Source organism: Triticum urartu, chromosome 3, assembly GCF_003073215.2.
Source record: "Triticum urartu cultivar G1812 chromosome 3, Tu2.1, whole genome shotgun sequence".
NCBI lineage: Eukaryota > Viridiplantae > Streptophyta > Magnoliopsida > Poales > Poaceae > Triticum > Triticum urartu.
This window is the reverse complement of record NC_053024.1, coordinates 259,657,059-259,669,302: the sequence shown is the minus strand read 5'-3', so window position 1 is coordinate 259,669,302 and position 12,244 is coordinate 259,657,059.

The window sequence follows — 12,244 nt, the reverse complement described above, 5'->3', positions numbered from 1 at the left end:
CTCTCTTGCCCCTTTCTTCTGAAATCTCCAAATCTACTCCGATCTCCTTCCAAGCTTCCGACCAATGGCGCCCCGAAAGACCAAGGTTGAGTCACCGCCCGCCTGGTACGAGCCAGGCCTAGAGGCGTCCAATGTCTCGGAGAAAAACCTTGTCATCACGCAGCTGCTGATGGTGGGGGAGAACAATGAGAAGGGGGAGACCGCGCTCCGGGCTGGCTCCGCCGTGCCCGAAGCTCCGAAGATCTCCTTCTACCCCTTCTTCATGAGCAGCGTCGGCGCCACCTTGTTCCCCCCTTCTCTGACTTCTTCTACGCGGTCCTCCGGCACTACAGGTTACAGGCTCTTAATCTCCATCCCAACTCTATTCTTCTCTTGTCCATCTTTGCCTTCTACTGCGAGGCGTACATTGGGGTGATGTCGTTCGTGGCATTGCTGCGCCACTTCTTCTACCTTCGGATCAACGAAGGCCACACCATGGGGTGCGCCAACTTCATCGCAGCCGGCAAGCCCAACATGATTTCAAAGACCGGGACAAAGGCCAGGGGCTTCAGGAGCAAGTGGTTTCTGATGGATGCCAAGTGTGTCCATCCACGGCTGATGCTGCCGACGGGGATGCCCCGGCCTGATGCATGGTCCTACGCGAAGCTTACCGATGACCGGGCGAAGCTGGTGCTGGAGAAGATGAACGCCGACCTGAGGCCAGGCGGCGCGAAGGCGGCGAAACTGACGGGGGCCATGCTCCTGAAGGAATTCTTTGCGGAGCGGGTGGCTCCTCTCCAGGAGTGCACGCGCCCCCTGTGGACTCTTGTGGATGTGGAAGACAAAATCCGCTTGAGCCCGAAGGCCTTGTCCGACGAGGAGTTGGCCGTTGCCCTCCGTCTCCTGGTCGGAGACGACCAAGAGTATCTGCCGAATCCCCATGCTCCCTTGTTCCTCCGAAACGACGGGGCGCAGGTCGTGGCCGCCATGCCCACCTTTGACAGGCGCGGCCTAGTGCCGCCGACGCCTTCTGAGGTTCCTGTGGCGACAGCGACGGTGGACGTATCTTCTGGTGAATCTCGTAGGGACGGAGAGGAGGAGGAGGAGGACGAGGCGCGCGACCTAGAGGTAGCCCCCGAGGAGATGGGGGAGACCTCCGCCTCCTGCCTGACGATGATGGTGAGGACGATATCCTCCCGGAGAAGGGGGAGGTGCCCGTGGTTCCGACGAAGAGTAGGTCAGCGCTGATCTCCCGAGATGTTGTTGCTGTTACAGCACCATTTGGAACCACCTCTGGCCCATCTGCTACTCCTTCTTCTGCTCTCGAAGCCCGTGCGCCCGCGCCCCAGGCTGTGAGGCTCTCGGGCTTCAAGCTTACCAAGAGGAAGGTGGACTACGCCGCGGTGGAACAGTAAGTGTTCGTGCTCCATCTTGTTCTTGATTATGCTGCTGATCTTTGACGTTCGCCGTTGGTTGGCTAGGCTGCTGTCTGCGGCGAAGAAGACGAAGGCAGACACGGTGACACCGCCCGGGGCCGATCCGCCCGCGGCGGCCGCACCTCCCTCCACGGAGAAGGGGAGCGAAGGCGCTCGCGCCTCCCTAGCCCGGTCGTCCTCGCGAGGCCCGGAAGGGTGTCCTCATGTGGAGTCAGCCCCCGTGACCCTGCTGGCTCCGGAAGCACTGATGTACGGCATGGCTGTTGAGGTGCCCAAAGCTCAGGAGCCTCCAGCCTCTCAAGCTATGGTGACGTCACCGCCCCTTCCTCATCCAGCTGCGTCGCTGGTTCCAGGTTCTTCCGCCACCCCTGATGTCTTGGAGCGTGCCCTTTCTGTGATGACCCGGCTACGAGAAGATCTTCAGGGCGCCGAACCCCTCCTGGCAGCTGGGCGCCTGGAGCTGGTCTCTAGCTGGCTTCATTCTGACGTGTCCGTTCGGGTGGCACTAAGCTAGGCCGCGGTGACCTCCGAGGGGGAGAAGCGAGCCACCGCTCAGGCAGCAGTTGCTCGCGAGGCAGCGCTGAAAGACGTCGAGGCCGCCCAAGGTCGCTGCCGGGTGCTGGAGGCCGAGCTAAAGACCCTACGTGAAGAGCGTGCAGAAGATGCTCGTGGACGTAAGGCGGAGGAAGAGAGGATGAAGGCCCGTGAGGACGCCATCAAGGGTCGCGACGCCAAGTTGGAGCAGTTGGCGTAGGTGCAGGCCACTGAGCGCGGCTGGCTGGAGGAGCTAGAGCGAAAGGCGCAGGCGGAGAAAGCCGAACTTGACGCCAAGGCGAAGGTTCTGGCCAAGGACCGTGTGGCATTTGCACTCCTTGAGGAGAGGGCCCACGAGGCGCTGAAGACACTTTATGAGAAGGGCTTGGAGAAGCCACTGGCCAACGATGGGGACGACCCTGCCCAGTTGCTTCCCTACTTGGTCGAGGCACTTGAGGAAGTCATGAGCAACATCGGCCCCATGGCAGAGGAAGAGGCTCGCGTCCTTTCGTCAACCGCGCTGACGTGCGTCTTCAGCCACCTCCATCTTCGCGATCCTGCCGCCCGCCTTGATGAGCTGTTGGAGCCTATGGACGACGAGCGCTATGCAGCTGCTGCCGCAGCCGTGAAGGGTCAGGTGGAGGCCCTGATGCAGAAGTTCCGCGTCTTCGCCCTCGCGCCTTCGGCCAGCGGTACAGGTGAAGGCGACGCCACCAAGGAGGGGGCACCTCTTGCGGGCGCCGGCGGTGTCCAAGGATGACTTTCTGGCGGCTCCTTTCCTGTTTAAACTCCTGCAACATGTACCGTGCCTCGAGGAGGCGTTTAAACTTGTGTTTGATACTCGGAGAACAATATGTCTTGTAATATTTGCTTTGAGATTGTGCGATTTCCTTCCCATTTGCTTTACGTTCTACATCGGCAGAGCCCAACCCCACGCATACCTCAGCCGCCATTGGGCCGACCGGATCACCGGGACGGACCAAGGAGTGAGGGGCTACGTGGTCAATTAGGCTCCTGAGTCGCGATGCTCAGGAGCCCCTTGACGCGCAAACAACTTGTGGAAAGGAGATGCAAGGATAGGTCTAGTGTTCTACGTCGGGAGGGCCCGACTCCGCGCATACCTCAGCTGCCATTGGGCCGACCGGATCACCAGGACGGACCAAGGAGTGAGGGGCTACATGGTTAGTTAGGCTCCTGAGTCGCGATGCTCACGAGTCCCCCTTGATGTTCAAACGACCTTCCTACCTTAGCTCCACTTGGCAGGGCGTGTGATGACCAGATCTAAGGGACCTGGCGGGGTGGCATACGCTTGGGTATGACCCGAGCGCAGACCCTGTGCCCAGCCCCCTCGCGTCACTCTCCTGAGGGGAGGTGTTGCAATGAGGCCAGACACCGAGCCTGGAGGCTCCCTGAGGTTTTTACGGTCGTGGCCGCCCTCAGTTGTTTATCGCCAGGACGGATCATGGTGCTTCCGCACTTGCACGGGAATAGCCGCTCCTCGGCAGTGTCAACTGCCAGCGCGGAGCATGGTGCTTCCACTGGTACGTGGGAGGGGACTCCCTACTGCGGAGAGCCCCCGGGGCGTGTACAGCCCCGCCCTGACATGTGGTTTGCACGGCAGGACAGTAGGAGGTGTATCTGGGAACTCGTGAGCACGACCACTCCTTTGCACTTCACGTCCTTGGCCTTGGCCTTCTTCTCCTCTGGATCTGCAGTAGGGAGCTCGAGGAGGGAGAGGCGCCCCTCCTCAGCTCTTGCACATTTGGTCGCGATGTTGAACAGCTCCAAGGTCGTGCAGTGAAGAGCTCCTCCTTCATCTTGACGTCGCAGACGCCATCGGAAAACGCTGAGATGATGGCCTCGTCCGTTACCTTGGGGATCTTGATCCGTGCGTTGTTGAAGCACTGGATCTACTTCTGCATGGTTTCTCCTGGTTGTTGCTTGATGCAGCACAGGTCGCCCGCGACCGGGGGGCGGTCGCGAGTGCCCTAGAAGTTGGCAATGAAGTGGTCGCGCATCTCGTCCTAGGAGGAAATCAAGCCTAGTGGCAGGTTTAGGAGCCATGAGCGGGCGCCGTCCTTGAGAGCCATTTGAAACCAGCTCACCATGACCTTTTCATCGCCGTTGGCCGCTTCGATGCTCAACTGGTAGAGCTGCAGAAACTCCGCAGGGTCGGGGGTGCCGTCGTAGATATGGCTTGAATTTTCTCGGCCAGACGACGCTATGCAACTCAGGAGTGAAGGCGCGGCAGCCCGCCGTGGCCACCGCGGCCCATCATGGAGGCAGAGCTTGGTCGTGGTGCCACTACGCCACCACGGCACGCGACGCATGGCCCTGTTGCAGCAAGCAATCCTAGCGCAGCGGAGCTGGGAGTGGTGGAGCATTTCCTTGTGGACGAGCAAACTCTTGGCAGCTTCTTTCTTCGTGCGCGGGCAAGTGGCGCGGTGGGTCACACCGCGGGGCCGCACACCTTGGAGCGAGGGCGCCGTCCTAGCGTGGGAGAGGCGGAGGCACACCGTGAGCTGCACGCCTCGGCGCTAGGGCGCCATCTTGTTGCAGAGGAGGCAGAGGCGCTCCGTGAGCCACATCTCCCGCAGCTGGGGGCGGGCGAGGCAGCGAGAGGGACGGTGCAGGAGAGCCTCCCGCGGCGCTGACGAGCTCGGCGATGCGGTCCAGCCAATCCTCGTAGAGGTTGTCTACTGGATGATAGCGCAGGAGCTCGCGTGCCATGAACAGCGCGGCCTGCGCATCTGTGGGTGCGCGGCGAGCGTGATATGACGAGCCGGCCGGAGTCAACGACGGGGTGGTGGGGTGGCCGTCATGGCGCATGGAGGGATGCAGCGAAGAGGCTTGCTACTCGTTTATCGCCGGACCGGTGACGGCGTTAGCGGCGGGTGACGGAGAACGATGAGGAGGCCCGCCTACTGGGGCCATCTGAGCGACATGGGCGGCGAGAGCGGCCCGGCGCTCCGCGCGAGCCGGACGAGCGTCGGCCATGAGCTTGGTGGAGTGACGAAGCATGGATAGAAGAAGAAGAAGGCTTCGGCGTACCCCTAACTGCCACGCCAAATGTTGGATTTTGGGTTCCGGCAAAACCCTTCAGGTTCAAACACTGGGGTGCACATGAAGATCTCCCCCCTCTCTAGCTCGGACACTCAACGATCTCACGACCTTGCTTGACGGACCCAAAGAACATGAGACACAAGATTTATACTAGTTCGGGCCACCGTTGTGGTGTAATACCCTACTCCAGTGTGGTGTGGTGGATTGCCTCTTGGGCTGAGTGTCAGTGTCAAAACCGGCGGATCTCGGGTAGGGGGTCTCGAACTGTGCGTCTAAGGTGGATGGTAACAGGAGGCAGGGGACACGAAGTTTACCCAGGTTTGAGCCCTCTTGAAGGAGGTAATACCCTACGTCCTGCTTGATTGTTCTTGATGATATGAGTATTACAATAGAAGCTAGCCTTATGTATGATTTTATGTTGTCCTACGGACTAAACCCTCCAGTTTATATAGACACTGGAGGGGGCTAGGGTTACACAGAGTCGATTACAAGGGAGGAGATCTACATATCTATATTGCCTAGCTTGCCTTCCACGCCAAGGAGAGTCCCATCCGGACACGGGACGAAGTCTTCAATCTTGTATCTTCATATCCAACAGTCTGGCCAAAGGATATAGTCTGGCTGTCCGGAGACCCCCTAATCCAGGACTCCCTCAGTAGCCCCTAAACCAGGCTTCAGTGACGATGAGTCAGGCGCGCAGTATTGTCTTCGGCATTGCAAGGCGGGTTCCTCCTCCGAATACTCCAGGGAAGATTTTGAGCACAAGGACAGTGTTTGGCCCTGCAAAATAATTTCCACATACCACCGTAGAGAGAATAATATTTCCACAAATCTAATTTGCTGATGCGTTTTGACAGCACGACGTTACGTCATGGCCCGACATTATTCGAAATGTTTTTCTAAACCAGCACCGCACATATCGCGAGGCGGTTTTCTTGACACGTCTTGTCGAAGCAGAGATCGTTTCCCCCTTATTACGGGATTCTCATCAATACGGACGTGGGTAACCCACTCGTGCCCGTTGGTATGACTCCTCGATTTTAGGCGAGTCCAAAACGGCCGCAGGGAGGAGGCTTGATATTCACCCTTTTTATAAAGAGGCCAAGACATGTCCCTTTTTCCTCTCGCGCTTAATCGAATCCTTCCCCCACCTTGAGTTCCAACACCCCAGGCTCAGGTCAGGCACTTCGGACCTTCAACCATGTCTGGATCCAACCTCCAAGGTCGGTGGATGCCTTCCTCTATCACAGAGGAGGACATCAAGAAGCTAAGAGAGGCCAGATATCTGACTGCCGAAATCTCGCACAAGCTGCCCGCCTGAGGGCAGGTCATCCTCACTCCTGAACCCAACGAGAGTGTTGTGTTCATCTCTCACTTCCTCCAAGGACTAGGCCTCGCTCTGGACCCTTTTGTTAGGGGGCTCATGTTCTATTACGGGCTGGATTTCCATGATCTGGTCCTGGATTCCCTCCTTCACATCTCGTAATTTATCATCGTATGTGAGGCCTTCCTTCGCATTACCCCTCACTTCGGCCTGTGGCTCAAGACCTTCAATTTGAAGCCAAAGATGATCGAGGGGCGGCACGTAGAGTGCGAAGGTGCCGTAATAAGAAAAAGCGCTTATGCTCCATGGCCAGAGAGTTCCTTCCCAGAGGTGTCCAGTCTGTGGCAGCGGGAGTGGTTTTATATCACATCTCCCCGAAGTGCCAAGTGGGCAGCCATCCCTGCCTTTCGCTCGGGCCCCCCACCTCAACTGACGTCATGGATCAGCGAGGGGCTAAACTGGGGTCCAATAAAGGATGTGCCGATATTGCAGAGTCGCATCCGAGATCTCATTGAGAGAGACGTCAACCTGGTCACGGTGATGCAGGTCATGCTAGTTCACCAGGTTCCGCCTTGCAAACGTAGACCTCTCCGTTTGTGGGAGTTCAACCCGTAGGGACCGTGAATCATCAGCACTTCCTCGGCATGACGCTCGAGGAGATGTACAAGTTGTTCTTCAGATGACAAATAAAGTGTCCGGACACCACCGAGGATGCGGGTCTGAGCTGTAATCGCCCGGATACCCAAGTAAGTAATCCCATGGCCGAACACACTGTTTCTCTTATTCATCATAACATCATTCTGAAAAGTCGCTCTTTGACCAGGACTGGATAACAAAGGCAAACATGATCAGTTGTCCGACCCCCCTTCCCGAGGGCTTGGCCAATCCGGTACTAGACAAAATGCTGGAGCCGGCGCCTTATCAGGAGCCCTCAAAGGAAGATAAAGGGGTGTGTCAGTGTCAAAACCGGCGGATCTCGGGTAGGGGGTCCCGAATTGTGCGTCTAGGCCGGATGGTAACAGGAGGCAAGGGACACGATGTTTTACCCAGGTTCGGGCCCTCCCGATGGAGGTAAAACCCTATGTCCTGCTTGATTAATATTGATGATATGGGTAGTACAAGAGTAGATCTACCACGAGATCGAAGAGGCTAAACCCTAGAAGCTAGCCTATGGTATGATTGTTGTTGTGTATGTTGTCCTACGGACTAAAACCCTCCGGTTTATATAGACACCGGAGAGGGTTAGGGTTACACAAAGTCGGTTACAATGGTAGGAGATCTGCATATCCGTATCGCCAAGCTTGCCTTCCACGCCAAGGAAAGTCCCTTCCGGACACGGGATGAAGTCTTCAATCTTGTATCTTCATAGTCCAGGAGTCTGGCTGAAGGTATAGTCCGGCCATCCGGACACCCCCTAATCCAGGACTCCCTCAGTAGCCCCTGAACCAGGCTTCAATGACGACGAGTCTGGCGCGCAGATTGTCTTCGGCATTGCAAGGCGGTTCCTCCTCCAAGTACATCATAGAAGATTTTGAACACAAAGATAGTGTCCGACTCTGTAAAATAAGTTTCCACATATTGCCATAGAGAGAATAATATTTACACAAATCTAATCTGCTGACGTATTCCATAGTGTGACATACCACGGCCAAGCATTTATCCGAGTCGTTTCATTATCCCACCTTAGCGCGTCATGCGGGGCGGTTTCCTTGGCACGTCTTGTTAAAGCAGAGATCGTGTCCCCTTATTCCGGCATTCTCATCAATACGGGCGTGGGTAACCCAACCGCGCCATTGACTACGGGGATTGGAGATAAGCGAGTTTTACCAGGCTAGTGGGGACACGTAGTTGCGTCCACCTATATAAGGGGATAAGGCTCCACCTCCATTCTTGCGCCCTCGAGCTCCAGCGCCCAAGTCCGCACTCCCCACCTCAACCTTCTCTAGCCATGTCCGGAGCAGGAGGCAAGTGGATGGTCTCCTCCATCACGGAGGGACACATCAAAAAGCTGAGGAAGGCCGGATACCTATCTAACGACATCGCGTACCGGCTTCCCGAAAAGGGGCAGCTCATCCCCACCCCTAGGCCCCATGAGAGGGTGGTGTTCCTCCCCCATTTCCTCCGCGGACTGGGCTTCCCTCTCCACCCATTTGTCCGGGGGCTCATGTTCTACTACGGCCTGGATTTCCACGATCTGGCCCCGAACTTTGTCCTGAACATCTCGGCGTTTATCGTCGTGTGCGAGGCTTTCCTCCGCATCTGCCCCCATTTCGGCCTATGGCTCAAGACTTTCAATGTCAAGCCGAAGGTGGTGCACGGCAACTAGGCGGAGTGCGGAGGTGCCATGATGGGCAAGATGGCCAACGTCCTATGGCTCGAGGGCTCCTTTGTGGAGACCCTGAAGGGGTGGCAATCGGGGTGGTTTTACATCACCGAGCTGCGCGACGCCGAATGGGTCGCAACCCCCGGGTTTCGATCCGGACCCCCTACGCGGCTCACCTCCTGGAAGGAGACGGGCCTGTCGTGGGGTAAGAAAGGAGAGCTGACTGGACTCCAAACATGCATCCAAACCCTGGTGGACAAGAAGCTCAAACTTGTCAACGTAGTCCTAGTTATGCTCATCCGCCTAATCCTCCCATGTCAACAACGGGCTTTTAACCTGTGGGAGTTCGACCCGGGGCAGCACCAAACTCTGAGCAGGCTCTTCGACACGACGTATGAAGATGCCTGGAAGGTGCTTTTCAAGGGCGTCGAGGCCCCCGCATCCGCTACCGAGGATCGCGGATTCAGTACGCAGCGTCGCGCTCATGCGGTAAGCTGTTTTTTTCCTTTAACAGGGTATCAGTATTTCATAGTTTGACTCCATGTGGGATCTAAGCTCCCTTACCTTTGACAGGACTGGCAGGTGACATCCGGACAGATCAACTGTCCGGATCCTTTGCCCGAAGGCCCAGCGGACGCTCGCTTGGCGAAGCTGCTAGTTCCGGCACCCTATGTGGTGCCGGAGAAGAAGGCCGCAAAAAAGGCCACGGGGACTCGAAAGAGTGCCCGACGCCTGGAGATGTCGGATCCATCATCCGACGGTTCCGAGGCGCATTCCTCCCGTGAAGACGAGGAGGAAGAAGAAGAGACATCTCCCCCTCCAGCGGGAGGAGAGAAGAAAAGGAAGGCCACCCTCTTTGGGGAGGCCGGAGGGTCCAAGAAGGGGAAAACCCTTCCTTCGGACTACTCCAACAACGTCGACGACGGCGGAGAGGAGTGGCAGGCCAGGGCCAAGCCCCTGGCAAAATCGTAAGTATCCGGATACCAGAGTAATTCATAGTATTCGTTTATTGCACAAATTTCCCTTACGTCGAATATGTTTATGCAGCCCACCCAAAGACTGGCTCGACACGTCGTCGAGCGGCTCACTGGACTCGTCGGATGTGAACTCGCTTTCGACGGCTTCCTCCCCCCGCCCTACGAACGACACCGAAGTGTTGTCCCAACAGGTTCCAATCTGGGAGGAGGTGGTCCTGGAGGCGCGGCAAGGCGACCTACCGGACTCCAGGAGTAAAGGGGATGAAACCCCCCAGGGCTCCAAGTCCGGCTCTAGGCCGGACACCGCTCCGGAACCTTCAAAGGTTCCAGAGTCCGGCGAGGGACCTCCTTCCAAGAGGAGCAAGCCCACCGTGCCGGTGGCCCCCGTCCAACCGGAGGCACCGGACAATATGTTGGAGGCGCTCCAAGGCGCCTCCATCAACGAGGAGCACCGCACTATTATGAGTGTGGTGGTCCAGAAGGTTCAGTCCGCCAAGAGCGGACTGACTGAAGCTTGTACTAGCCTTTTAACAGGCTTTGAGGTAAGTAAAGAATGTGTAGATAATATTACCGCATAGATAGTAGCCCCTGATGCTCTGTTTGGCATTCGGGAAGAAAAGCCGAATAGAGGATCAAATAAAATTCGCAGGAGTCTAACAAAAATGAGTCAATATGCGTATGCAGGCTTCTCTACTTGCGTCTGCCGCACTGACTGTGGAAGTGGACACCCTAAAGCAGAACCTCGAGCGGTCCGAGCAAGAGCTCGGGCGTGCCAAGAAGCGGCTCGAGGACAATGAAGGTAAGAAATACCTTGTTGAAATATATAAAAAAGTGCAATTGCAAAAAATGACAGGATTATCATGGCTATTGTAGGGGCCACGTCTAAGGTGGCGACCCTTAAGCAAGCGCTGGTCGAGGCCGAGAAGAGGGCAGCCTCGGAGCGCACCGAGCGGGAGAAGTATGAGGCCGAGGTTGGCAAGGTATGGCAAGAGCTCCAGGCTCTCATGGAAAAACATGAGAGTTTGGAGCTTGACTCAAAGATGCGAGCGTCTGAGCTGGCGGTGGCTATTGAAAATGCCAAGTCTGCCAAGGCCGAATCCCAGAAGATCCTCCAGGAGTTGGATGAGGTGAAAAACATAGCGGCGGGTAAGGCATTCTTTATGCAAAGCAAACACATAAACGTGAGTTACTTGTTACTTACCCGAATCCGGAGCTCTCCGGGAGCATTTGTAGATCTTACCCGGAGTGTGTCTGATGCCGCCGCATTCTATCGAGCCAATGAGGGAAGCTCGACAGAGAAGGTGTTCTGGTCTCAGTATGCTGAGGCCGAACATCCCGTGCCCCTGAGCGACCAGCTGAAGCAACTGGTCGAGCTCCACAAGGCGGCCGAACAGGCCACGAAGGGCCTCATTGTTCGGCTGTGGCCTAGAGGGGCTCTGCCTGGGAGCTATTTTAGGCTGGTGCGGCGGCTGGTGGAGGCCTGTCCAAGGCTCGAAGTCATCAAGCGCTCTGTCTGCATTGAAGGTGCCCGTAGGGCCCTTGCCCGTGCTAAGGTGCACTGGGGCAAGCTAGATGCTGAGAAGCTTGTGAAGGACGGACCACCACCGGGGAAAGAGCATCGCAAGCCCGAGAATTACTATAAGGATGTTCTGAAGGGTGCCTGCCTTGTGGCGGATGAATGTTCTAGGGATGTAATTTTTTAGTGAAATTTGCTCGTTTTGTCCTGTGCGCTGAAAACTTGTTCATATGCGCTAAGCAATGCTGTTGGAATTTAAAATATTACCTTATGTGCGGCTGTTTATCAATTCTGAGAGATGGCGTGTCGTCGGCTTCTTCCCCCGTGCCGCTAGTGCCGGGGTGTTCGGGGATAAACCTGAGCGCTCTTTTTCCCATGTTTCGGTCCTTCGAGGGAGGCGCTCAGCCCAACGAACAAGGCAATCAGACTATAATACGTGAACACTCTCACTTAGCCATAGAATTCTATAATTTTAAATTTCGGCGAAGCCCATGGTATTCGGAAGACCGAGTTCGGGGCGCTATCCACGCCTTGGCCGGACAGAGCCGGCTCCTTGCCCTAAGCGGCATAAGTCTTTAGGGACTCGAAAAACCTCTCGAACAGCGACCAACTCTCGCTTCATCATGACAGTCAGTTTTAGCTTTCTCCACTGAGGCGCTCAACCCAGCTCAACTGGGCACAATCGCAGTGGTTCTCCTAGTGCTACCTTAGCCGATATAGCGGAACGTAAGGCACCAAAACATAGGAGCCGTGCAAACCCAACTATTGACCCAAGACATGATTCGGAGCCGATGCATATAATGCTATAAGTTCGGGGTGCCGCACTTGTTAAAGTGTTCGGACTTCTCACACCATATTGAGGGGTACTAAAGCCCCTGGCGTATTTTGGCCGTACCAACGTGTACGGGTGCAACATGTCGTTAAGGAACATATATAAAGAAAAAAGGTAATGCAAAAATAGACGAAAGCTATGCATTGTTTATTAAAAAGGGCTGCGATCAAAGCAGAACGATACAAATAATGCGATAAGCGAAAGGTTGGACTAGTTAACATGTCCGTTCCAGGGGCAAGCTACGGAATAGTATGCGGAAC